Source organism: Scylla paramamosain, chromosome 18 (genome assembly GCF_035594125.1).
Source record: "Scylla paramamosain isolate STU-SP2022 chromosome 18, ASM3559412v1, whole genome shotgun sequence".
In the NCBI taxonomy this organism is placed as follows: Eukaryota; Metazoa; Arthropoda; class Malacostraca; order Decapoda; family Portunidae; genus Scylla; species Scylla paramamosain.
Genome location: NC_087168.1, coordinates 2,815,246 through 2,827,076, shown reverse-complemented (window position 1 = coordinate 2,827,076; position 11,831 = coordinate 2,815,246). Strand labels below are relative to the sequence as shown.

At 37.7% G+C, this 11,831-nt stretch overlaps 1 long non-coding RNA gene across 1 annotated transcript; it reads left to right on the top strand.

Annotated features, from left to right (window-relative positions):
• Positions 1-642: 642 nt before the first annotated feature.
• LOC135109006 (uncharacterized) lies at positions 643-10,489 on the top strand. The gene is made up of 2 exons (XR_010272528.1): positions 643-2,523; positions 2,723-10,489. It is a non-coding gene; the product is annotated as an uncharacterized LOC135109006 (long non-coding RNA).
• The last annotated feature ends 1,342 nt before the right edge of the window (positions 10,490-11,831 follow it).

The following is an 11,831-nucleotide window of genomic DNA, read 5'->3' as shown; positions in this document are numbered from 1 at the left end:
ACAAAATTAAAGTATTTACATCAGTCACCATCCTGTCCGTCTTTGTCTGAGCACGACTTGGCTGTAAGTGATGCCCACAGGCGACCAGTGGGTTAACAACACTCTACTAACAAGTGAGCATTGGCTTTGGTGCTTAATATAGCATTGAATACTGATACTTACACATAATGCACATCTTCATGGAAATAGAAAACTATTGAACATTTCACTTATGATTACCGAGGAATAATGACGTGAGGTACATACACCTTATGTACAGTAACAATATATATATATATATATATATATATATATATATATATATATATATATATATATATATATATATATATATATATATGACCTAAATACAGCCTCTCAAACTGCTGCTGCTTAATCTCAGACTACACTTGTAGCCTAGTGCAGGGCAAAAATAGACAAGTCCAGGTCACTTGTGGGTCATACACAACTACTGCTGGTAATTAAAGTAATAATAAGTGTTATTTAGCCTATGGGAAATGTAGCTCTGTAGCAATGATGACCTTGGACCTTCATTTGTCCAGTTATTGGATTGTCTCATTTAGTAATAGAGCCTCATGCAGCTTTTCTGTGCTGCTGAATGAGTGAAGCACTTCAGACTACATCTTTGCTCATATACTGACAGGACGAGCTATGAGTCTTGCCACCGGTCCAGCTGGGTTTCCTCTATTGATCTTTTTGGCCTTAGGGGTTATCATCTCCTTCATACTAAAGAAAAAGGACAGGAAAGGAGGCGCTGCTGAGTGGGAGTGATGGGACAACGTAAACAATGAGACAAAATACATGCTCCTTGCGCGGTATCTAATTTGCTTATTAATAAACACAAATTTATGCACTCGTATCCTTACAAAATTAATGACAAATTATCATTCTTTATTATCTATTAAAAAATGTAAAAAGATTGCACTATTAACTCAAAATTGAGAAATATAAGATTTTACTGTTTTGCTCTTTCACCATTTCATACTGGGATTTAAGGGTTCATCTCAGCAGAACTTTAAGACCACTTAAGAGATGAGCACAAGTATAAGTGGAGAGCTGAAAAAGACTCTGAGAATCTTTGTTAATATGGCCCCTGGTGCTAGGGTACACTGCCAGAAGCCTTAGAAGGTGCAGAACATTTGGGCAACATCATAGGGCTTAAAATAAATTCAGTCCTATACACAAATACAAAACACCACCACACAACACAACCTAGGCCATGCCCCACACCTGAGTTTTATTTTCCATACAGTATGTGCAATTCTTTGTTTACTCATCTACGGTACACTACGTATTTTCTTTTAATATATTTTAATTGATGTGTTATATGGTACAGTACTATACTCTTTTTATTATATTTATTAATTTATTAATTTTGAGGCTAGAAAATACTTATTTCATCACATATATAATTAAAATCTAAAAAAAACTATCAGCCGCAGAAACCCACAATATACTGAGGAGTCCTCAATACAAATTTACATATATTAGCCAGGAAAATCTGCGATGTACTGAGGGTGTGATGGGTGAACCACGATATCGCAAAGAATTACTGCACATACACACCCAGCAGGCATGACTCACTCAACTCTTCCTTTCCCCCCCTACACAACTTACAATACCATCTCACATAAGGAGCATAATTCAAAGCCATGCACCTGAGGACCCCTCAGCCCCATGGTACCACTGTACCATGTTGACCCCCAAGTGGCACCACTTTAAAAGGAGTGTGTGTCCACTACTGCAGTACAGTGACCACTCAGCTCCCTTCCCGTGGGGCGTGGGGCAACGAAATATCATAGAAAATCTCAAAAAATCATGAAAAATGAAAAATATACCAACCACTAGCTCAGTTATATGGCAACACTGTGTTAATTTCATTTGAGTATCTCAATTATAAGTGTTTACACGCCCATTCCCCCATAAAAGGTGAATTTACTCTCTCAGACCGGAGGCAGTGGTATTTTTTGGAAAAAATTCGAGAGAAATCCATGAAAAATCAAACAAGTGAAAATTACTTGCTCACTCATATGGTAACACATCAGTGGTTCCTCTGGGACACCAGATACCGGCGTCTTCCAGTATTGCAAATATGGATACGAAAGTATCCTTTGGATACTTTTTGATGTTACTGGTACGTTTTTACGACGATGAGCAAAAGGATACAAAATTTTATGAATGGCCAAAAATGGATACATTTTGCTACTTTTTATAGAGAATTGGATACTTTTCAATATCCACTTTATTATTTATTATTTTTTGGCAAAATGTGGTTAGTTAATTTACTCTTATTTTCTAGTAATATATTAACTACTTCGTAAGTGTGGACAACGGGGAGTTAAATCAGTAAACACGTCATGGGCTTGTTGACTCATTCTGTTCACGTTCGAGAGTTGGGACCCGAACGTCCAGCTCCAGCCTAAGTGCTAAACTCAGTGTCTGACTGACTCTGTTTCTGAGGAAGTTAATTACACTGCTTGTGTCAGACAAATGGAATGTCTCTCTTACGCTGGCTTCAGAAAGGTAATAGTAAGATTAATTAAAGTTTGTGATAAGGTATATGAGTAGCTAACAATAACATATCGTATCATGGTTACTGTTGCTTTTATTTATTTTTTCTTCAATAGTTTACTTTTTTATGCAGACGTTAAGTTGCATATCATAAGTGTGTACAGTTAATATACTAGTTACATATATTATATAGTATTATTAAATGATTCAGGGAGGAAGGATGATGGTGAAAATAGGCGCACGGACAAACCCTCTGTCTCAGACTCTGATAATCCTGAAGCTGATCCAGATGACCCACTGGCACAACCACCATCCTCTATTGAAATGAGCGATGTAGGTGAAGAAGCTCCATCATCCACTCCTGGGTCTAGTGGTATTTCTGGTTAGTTAATTTACCCTTATTTTCCAGTAATTCTTTAAAACAATTAATTGTCTGAAACAAGCAAAATTAAGAAATTTTGAACTTTCGTCTATTACAGAAACCCATCCGATAACGTGAGAAATAGGTTCTGGGGGAGCTGTAGATGAAGAGGTACTATACTGTACATGCTTAACACTCAGTCACTCAGTCACAGGTAGGACTGAAGAAGGCGCTGTTGAGTTCGAGGAATCTGTCAGAGAGGTTGAAGCTGATACTCCTCTAATTGAGGATTCGGATGAATCAGAAACAGATGACAGTCAGCCACCAGCTACTGAGAAGTCAACCTCTCGTAAGCGTGTGTCAAACCCTAGTTCATCCAAGAAGTCAATACCTCCGGAAAAGAGGACAAGGAAATATGCTATGAAGTGGTCGGTCAGAAGATCCTAAGTTTGCATGTTTCTCCAGGTATGAAGGAGATAGAGAAGAAATGAAAGGAAAAGCATTTTGTAATATTTGCGCTAAATTAATTGAAGGGACAGTTTCTCATATGCATAGGCATCTGAAAACTAAATATCATACAAACAGAGCAAAGTCTGTGAAATCCCCTTCTGTATCATCTCTATTTGAAAAGAAAAATCTACCTGCAAGGGATGCAGAAAAACTTAGACTAATGTTACTCAAATTTCTTTGTGAACACAATATTTCTTTTAATGTCATGGACCATCTATTGAAAGTTTTGAAACATGGAACCACTGATTCTCAAATTATAAAATCTGTAAGGTGTGGAGTGGAAGACAAACTTCACGAGAAATAGTAGTGAAATGTATAGGCAATGAAAGCTTGAAGGAAATTGTAGCATGCTTAAAGACACACAAATATTCCATAATTGTAGATGAGAGCACTGATGTATCCACTACAAAGCAGTTAGCCATTGTTGTCAGAGTAGTGAACACTCAGCAGTGTACAGTTGAAGACAAATTTTTACAATTGCTAGATGTAGAAGATTCCAGTGCTGAAGGACTGTTTCACCTATTGAGTACTTTTTTTTGATGAAAATGGCATTCCATTTGAAAATATGCTTGGATTTGCTGTTGACAATGCGTCAGTCATGATGGGGAGTATGGGTGGTTTAAAAGGCAAAATTGCTGGATAGAGTCCCTCATTTGTTTGTCATTGGATGTATTTGCCATTCATTAAATCTCTGTTCCTCTGCAGCCTGTCTTAAGCTTCCAAGTTCTGTAGAAACATTGTGTAAAGATATACATAACTTCATTAATCCCAGCCCTAAGAGACTGTTGAAGTTTAAGGAATTTCAACAATTTGTTAGAGTTGATGTACACAGAGTTCTAAATACTAGTCAAACAAGATGGCTTTCCCTAGAATCAGTTGTTAACAGAACACTAGAACAATGGTCAGCACTAATTCTTTTCTTTCAGTCAGAAGCCTTGGAATCTCAAGTAAAGTCTGCAGTGCATATACTGAATGCCTTGAACAATCCTCTGTTCAAAATGTACTTTACTTTCCTTGGGTATATTCTGCCCATTATCAATAAGATGAACAGAGAATTTCAAAGTGAATCAGTCATGATACACACTGCATATTCTAACATCTGTGCCTTTTATAGGACTATTCTGAGCAATTATATAAAGAAAGACATACTAAAATCGAAGTCAGATCCATTTGAAGTGGAATTTAAAGACTGTTCCAATTTCCTGCCTGAAAATGAATGGTACTTTGGCAGCAAAGTAGAGAGTATGCTGGCAGATAAAAATGTGTTAGGGGAACTTGGATCTGAAGCTTCCAGATTTCAGGTGAGATGTCTGGATTTTTATGTAGAGCTATCAAAGCAAATCAGTAAAAGATTCAAAGGTTTGAGTGATGTACTCCCGTTGTTAAATGCCTGTGACCCTGCCATAGCAAGAGAAAATAGAGTTACAAGTCTAGTGCCACTGTTCAAAAAATTTCCTCAACTGATTAAAGAATCAGAATATGATGTTTGCAATGATGAATGGCAGTCACTTACTTTTCATGAAGATGCTTTGAGTACATCAAGTAACCCCACCGAGTTTTGGTGTTCAGTACTAAAACTTAAGACTAGTGATGGAACACCTGTGTTTCCAAATCTAGCTGAGTTAATGGTAAATTTGTTAGTTCTACCACAATCATCAGCTGCAGTGGAGAGAATTTTTTCACAAGTAAAATTAATAAAGATAGACCTAAGAAATAGACTGAACACAGAGTCAATAAATGCACTTATGTTAAGTAAAGGTAACGGGGGAGCAGTTCCAATGGGAGCCAAATTCCTTGATGATAAGATCTGCTCAAAATGTGTTCAGTGAGGCTAAGCAAAGCATATAGGTAGCTTCATTGGCAGAAAAAGAGTCTGCGTTTGTAGTTTTATTATTATTATTTTTTTTTTTTTTAATTAAGGTTATCAGATATTCATATTTTGTACTTTGTAGTATTAATGTAGCCTAAGTTAGAAAATAAGTTGTCGAGGCTATCCAAATACAGCCTGCCATTGAAGGTATTAACAAATCTGTGTGCAATTAGAGACGTCGCAGTGAGCGTTTTGATACCAGATAGCGCCAGAATTTTTAATTCTCGCCGGAAAATAAATACTTTTTGGGGCAAGGTTTTACAAGCTTACAAAGGTGTATCGTTGCACAGTAATGCGTCTGAATTTTAAGTCAATTAATTTCGTGATAACTGACAGCACATGACATTGTTTGAGCCTCTATTCATAATTTCAGATGATATTCTTAAAAGAGCCTTTAAGTGTATCAAGGCAGGCAATCTGTAATTTTCTACTGACCTCAATGGAAGTATACTAATATATACTTGCATTTTCATGTACTAAACAACAGGCAAATCCATTTAATGTAAAGAAAATATAATTTTGTATCAGAGACTTTATTTTTGTGGTACGATCACTATCCTCGGGTACTTGGGCAGCGAGCAAACCAAAACACAGGACCACGCTTACTGGACTACCCTGCACAATGGATACATCACCGCCACAATCATGGACTACTGCGGAATTAAGAAAATTCCTGAAAGAACGAGCTATACCCTATCCTGGATATAGTAAAGCAAAGTAAAGGCCTTTGTATCGACAGAACTGAGAGGCTATTGTTTACACTTTACATTCCTTCTTAACGGCGTGCGGCGCTTTCTTTAACTGAAGAATCATGATCAAGATAAGTACGTCGTACGTCCGCCAGCGGTGTTGTTCTTTTTTTATTTCACTGATTACTTTCATATACAGGACGTGTCAGTGATATCTGATATTTTTCAACATTCCCAGATAAAATGCACAAGCCGAAGTCAACATCCTTTTATTTTTACTGTTTATACTTACTAAAAAAAAAAAAAAATCATTACCTATTTTTAGTTTTATCTTATAATTCAATTAACAAAGCCTTATCATACACCAGTAAGTATGAATATTAATATTAAGGGTTATGTTTTTAATTTTAGATACACTTGTGCAGCAATTCATGCTGTACTTTTCCTGCACATCGATTTCAAATTTAGCTAAGACACCCCTTTGCCCTAGGAAATCGGAGGCAATTAAAAATGCTGGCCCTGATAGGTATCTACCAGCCTCACTGCGACGTCTCTAATTGTAGTAGCCTACTGGCATCATTTATTTATTTATTTTCTAATAAAAGTGCACTTATACATAAATATAATGTTTTGGAAGACCCAATCAAAGGGTTTATATTAATGCTCCAAATGTGTAGTGAACATTTCTCCACCACTAGGCAGCAGTAAGCAGCTTGGCTGCCAACCGTATGATGTCTATTACACCATGGTAAGAAATAATTTATTTGTAATCATAGTTTTCATGAACTATAGGGCATATCGTAAAGAAAACCATATGGAGTTCGCAGGCTGCATCACGTCACCGCATGCCACCCCCTTGCCCAGCTGCTCACCACGTGGTCCCTCACCCGAGAAGACAAGCGCAGAGAAAAGGAAGAAGTTTGCACACATTGAAAGTAAGGATCCTGCAGACACAACGTATATATACGTCAAGAAAAACCGACTGCAGGAACTGGCTGGGAATATTGTGTGTAGTGTGTGTTTTACGGACACTATTGTATGTGTTTTTACTGCTTGATACAGATGTAAAAATGCATTGTACGAACTGTGCAACTGTTGCTATGGACACAAAGGGTGGTGTTTTGGACATTGACGTGACTTATGCTGGCACCTGGCACACACGTGGACAAAAGTCATTGCTGGGTGCAGGTGCCGTCATTGATGCCAACACCGGTCACGTACTAGATTATGAAACAATGTCTAAGTATTGTGAATTGTGTTCATATAAAAAGAAAACCCTAAGCAAAGAGAAATATGAAGAGTGGTATGCAGGACACGTCAGCGAGTGCCACATCAATTATGAAGGCTCCTCAGGTGGGATGGAAGCTGCTGCTGCAGTAATTCTGTGGGGGCGCTCGCTCTCACACAACATGAGGTACACCACATTCATCTCTGATGGTGACAGCAGTGCATTCCTGGCAGTGAACAAAATGCACAACAATGTTGGACCATATGGAAAAGATCATCCAGTAACCAAAGAGGAATAAATAAACCATGTTTCCAAGTGCCTCGGGACTGCCCTCCGGAAGTTGTGCAAGATGACAGCAACTGAAATTCTTCCAGATGAGAGTAAAAGAAGAAAGAGGAGTTTGGGAGGCAGAAACAGACTGACAGACAACGTTATCACACGTCTGCAGTATTATTTTGGAATGGCTGTGAGGCGGAAGAACACCACAGTGCAAGAGATGAGGGATGGCATCATGTCATCATTCTATCATTGCTCATCAACCGATGACAAGCCAACACATCAATTGTGCCCAGCCACAAAGGACTCCTGGTGCTTTTACAACAATGCAATAGCAAATAATGAAGAACCGAAGAGCCACAAGAACATGAAGATTAGATTCGAGCTTGATGAGGATGAGCTGGCGCAAGTGAAGGCTATCTATGATCGGTTGACAGATGATGGGATGATGATAAAATGTTTGCGTGGCAAAACACAGAATCCAAATGAGTCCCTCCACTCACGCATATGGAGACTTTGCCCCAAACATAAGAATGCCAATAAACCCATGCTAAACTTCGCAATTGCACAAGCAACTGCAAATTACAATTGTGATTATGAGGCAAGTTGCCTGGATTCACTTCTTGGAGTAGAACACACCACATTGATGAGCAAATACTTGAAGAATCAAGATGCTAAGATGAATGTGAAACCATGATTGAGGATGAGAAGAAACTCCAGAAAGATCTCGTGTACGCTGCAGGCGGGTTCTGACGCGTCTTCAGGGGCGTTTTTCTCGAAACATAAGTGTTTGCCACTTACTGTGCTTTAATTTCTATCCATTTTTTTTTATTTATCATCCGATTTTCTTAATTTTTGTCTTGTTTTCTTTGTCTTGAATTGCTTTATAAAAGTATGTTAGTATTTTTTTATTACTTTTTTTTTTAATTTAGTATTAATTTTATTAACAACTTGCAACTGACAAAAAAAAAACTGACCGCATATTCACTGTGGGTTAAAAGGGTTACATATGCAAAAATTTTAAAAAGTGGATAGTAAATGATGTAGACAATTTAATAGACTATAAATTCCTAGTTTTAAAATTATCCTATCTCTTAAACTGTTTGAGCCTATTTAATTAAGATGATGACATGTTATTTCTGGGGTTTTTAATTTTTTTCTTTTTTATTTTCAGATATCGAGCTGAAACTGCGGCATAATCATATCAATATTAAGATTTACATATAATAAAATTTTCATGTTAATACAACTATTTTTTCCTACCCCCCCCCAAATCCACTTCCCTGCCCCTTAACAGATTACTTACTATAAAGTTATCAACACTAAATAACCCATAGAGCTGGCAACTACAGGGCAATGCAATATGGCATTATTGTACTTGGCACCAATACAGAAAGGAATGCTAAGGTAACTGCCCCCATACAAAATCATACCACTACTGTATCTACACAATTATACAAGTTGACATTCCTTTTGGAGAAGATGAGACAAGACAAGCTTTGTCACATCTCTGGTAATAAAAAGTTGGAGCAAGGGGCCACAGTCCTCATGTTCCATCCCTTTTAGTCAACTTTTATGACATGCATGGAAGAGTGGCACCATTCTCCAGCTATGGAGTGAGGCTTGGCTGTGTCCCTGTGCTACACAAGGTATCACCAAATACAAAGGTAGAAAAAAATGTCTGCAGAAAATAGCTATTAACAAGGTTATGAGATTGCACATAAGTAAATGCATCGTCTTTTATATTGCAAACTTGACACACTTTTAATATTGCACTAGTCATGATATTCAGAAAATGATCACTGCTGTCAGGAACACATTACAGCTTTCAATCAACCATTAACAAGACTTGGTGCAACAAATTCTACACCAAATCTTGTCTTTTCTCTCTGCAGCCAGGTGGAGAACTGCCATCACCACTTTCCTCAGTCTGCTTCACTACGTATCACAAAAATAAACACACATTCTCTGATTCAAGATTATCTTACAATATGTATAATAAATTCTATATACTGCCAATATTCCAGAAAACACAATGGTATCATACAACAAATATTTTTTAGATAATTCAATAAAAGATATTTATATCTGTTTTCTAAACTGACCAACATGATGGTAGTTACATGCTGCACCTCAGGAAAATGATGAATTTATAAATCCACTAAATGTCAGGCCTGTAAACCAACAACCCTCCATTATACTCAATGCTTGTGGACATGACTTTAAAAAGACTTAAAAAATGATCATTCAACAAATAATTCAGTAATAACTAAAATATCTCACAAACATAAGTTAACCAGTACCTTCATTCTTCCCTTTCTAGTAAACTCTGGAACTTTTTACCCATTTCTCTTTTTCCCTTTTCCAACGACATAAGCTGTTTAGGGAGAGGAGTATCAAGACACCTCAAGAATACAGATGTCTCTTCAATCCTACTTTTTATGGGACCACAGTTGAGTGATTTTTTTTTACTAAGATCTATCTTGTTATATATCAGGTTGGCAATCCCACACAGGGTGGCTCACATACACAGAGGGTGGAATCAAAAGCTTTTCGTCTCATCAACTCCTCTCCTCTAACTGACTGTCTTCAGCCTCTCTCTCACCGCCGTAATGTTGCATATCTAGCTGTCTTCTACTGCTATTTTCATGCTAACTGCTCTTCTGATCTTGCTAACTGCATGCCTCCCGTCCTTCTGTGGCCTTGCTGCACAAGACTTTCTTCTTTCTCTCACCCCTATTCTGTCCACCTTTCTAACGCAAGAGTTAACCAGTATTCTCAATCATTCATCCCTGCCTGCTTCTGTATTTCCACCTTCCTATGACTTGAATTCCTTCAAGAGGGAGGTTTCAAGACACTTACTCATCAATTTTTGACCACTGCTTTGACCCTTTTATGGGACTGGCATTTCAGTGGGCATATTTTTTTATTGGATTTTTGTTGCCCTTGGCCAGTGTCCTTCCTACACACACACACACACACCAAAAAAAAAAAAAAAAAAAAAAAAAAAAACACACTCTTTATTAAAATAAAAGAATAGAAATTATCAGCACTGAAATAAAGCAAGGGTGAAAAGCCTACAGCAGCATGTGGGTTAAGAAGCAACAGATGATTTTCTTCATTGTATTTTTAATGGAATTGGAAGGCTGCTGGTATTCCTGAGTTGCCTGGCGAGTTATGAAGCTACAGATATCATGATGACGCGAATAGTTTGCTTTCTACTCTTCTGGTGGGTGCTACAGAGCTGTTCTGTGAGTGTGGCCGCTGTGTCTACCCGGACTGATGAGCCGCCGGATGTAAACAAACAGCAGGAACGACTGATTTATGGCAAGGATATTCTGCTAACGTTAGCAAAGTCTAGCAACGTTGAGACAATTGCTGTGACCGTGCCAGATGCTGTGAAAAGGAAGGTGTTGCATCCAGAGGGAAAAACTAGAAATAACAAAAGGAGAGGAAGGCAGGGTGGTGTGAGGGTGAGGTGCAGACGACGCGGCGCCCGGCTCCCTCTCCCTATGTGTGTGGTCGGAAATGTTCGTTCAGTACGGAACAAGTTTGATGAACTTAGTGCTTTGTGCAAGTGGAATTATGCATTCAGAGAGGCATCTATCATTTGTCTGACAGAAACTTGGTTAAGTGGTGATAACGATCCCGACTCAGCATATCATATTGATGGGTATCAATTAATAAGGAGCGATCGAACCCCAGACTCAGGAAAAAGTCCTGGTGGCGGAGTGTGTGCTTACGTAAACAACAGGTGGTGCAGGGATATAACTGTGATTGAGAAAGTCTGTAATGACTGCATTGAATACATGACACTTTCCGTGAGACCTTACTATTTACCAAGAGAATATAACAAGATTTTTATAATAGTAGTTTATATTCCTCCAAATGTGGATATAAAAAATGCAGAAAGTCTGTTATATGATGCTGTGTGTAAGACTGAAAATATGTCACCTGAAGCAGTTAAATTAATAGCAGGAGATTTCAATGGTTCTAAATTTCAGTTATGTTCCTCATTATCAACAGTATATTGACTTTGCTACAAGAGAGGAGAAAATATTAGATCATTATTATTGTAACATAAAGAATAGTTATAAGGCAAGTAAAATGAAGCCCCTCGGTTTGTCAGACCATGAAATGTGCCTCTTAACACCTATTTATAGACAAAAATTGAAAAGTTGTAAACCTGTCATTAAGAAAATATATGAGTGGGATGACAAAGTGAGCGATACTCTGAGAGGCTGTATGGAATTGACAGAATGGAACATACTGTATGATGAAAATGCTAGTATTGACGAGAATGTGGATGTCTTAAATTGCTATTTATCTTTTTGTGTGGAAAACATTTTGCCTGTCAAGAGTGTTAAGTGCTACCCTAACAATAAG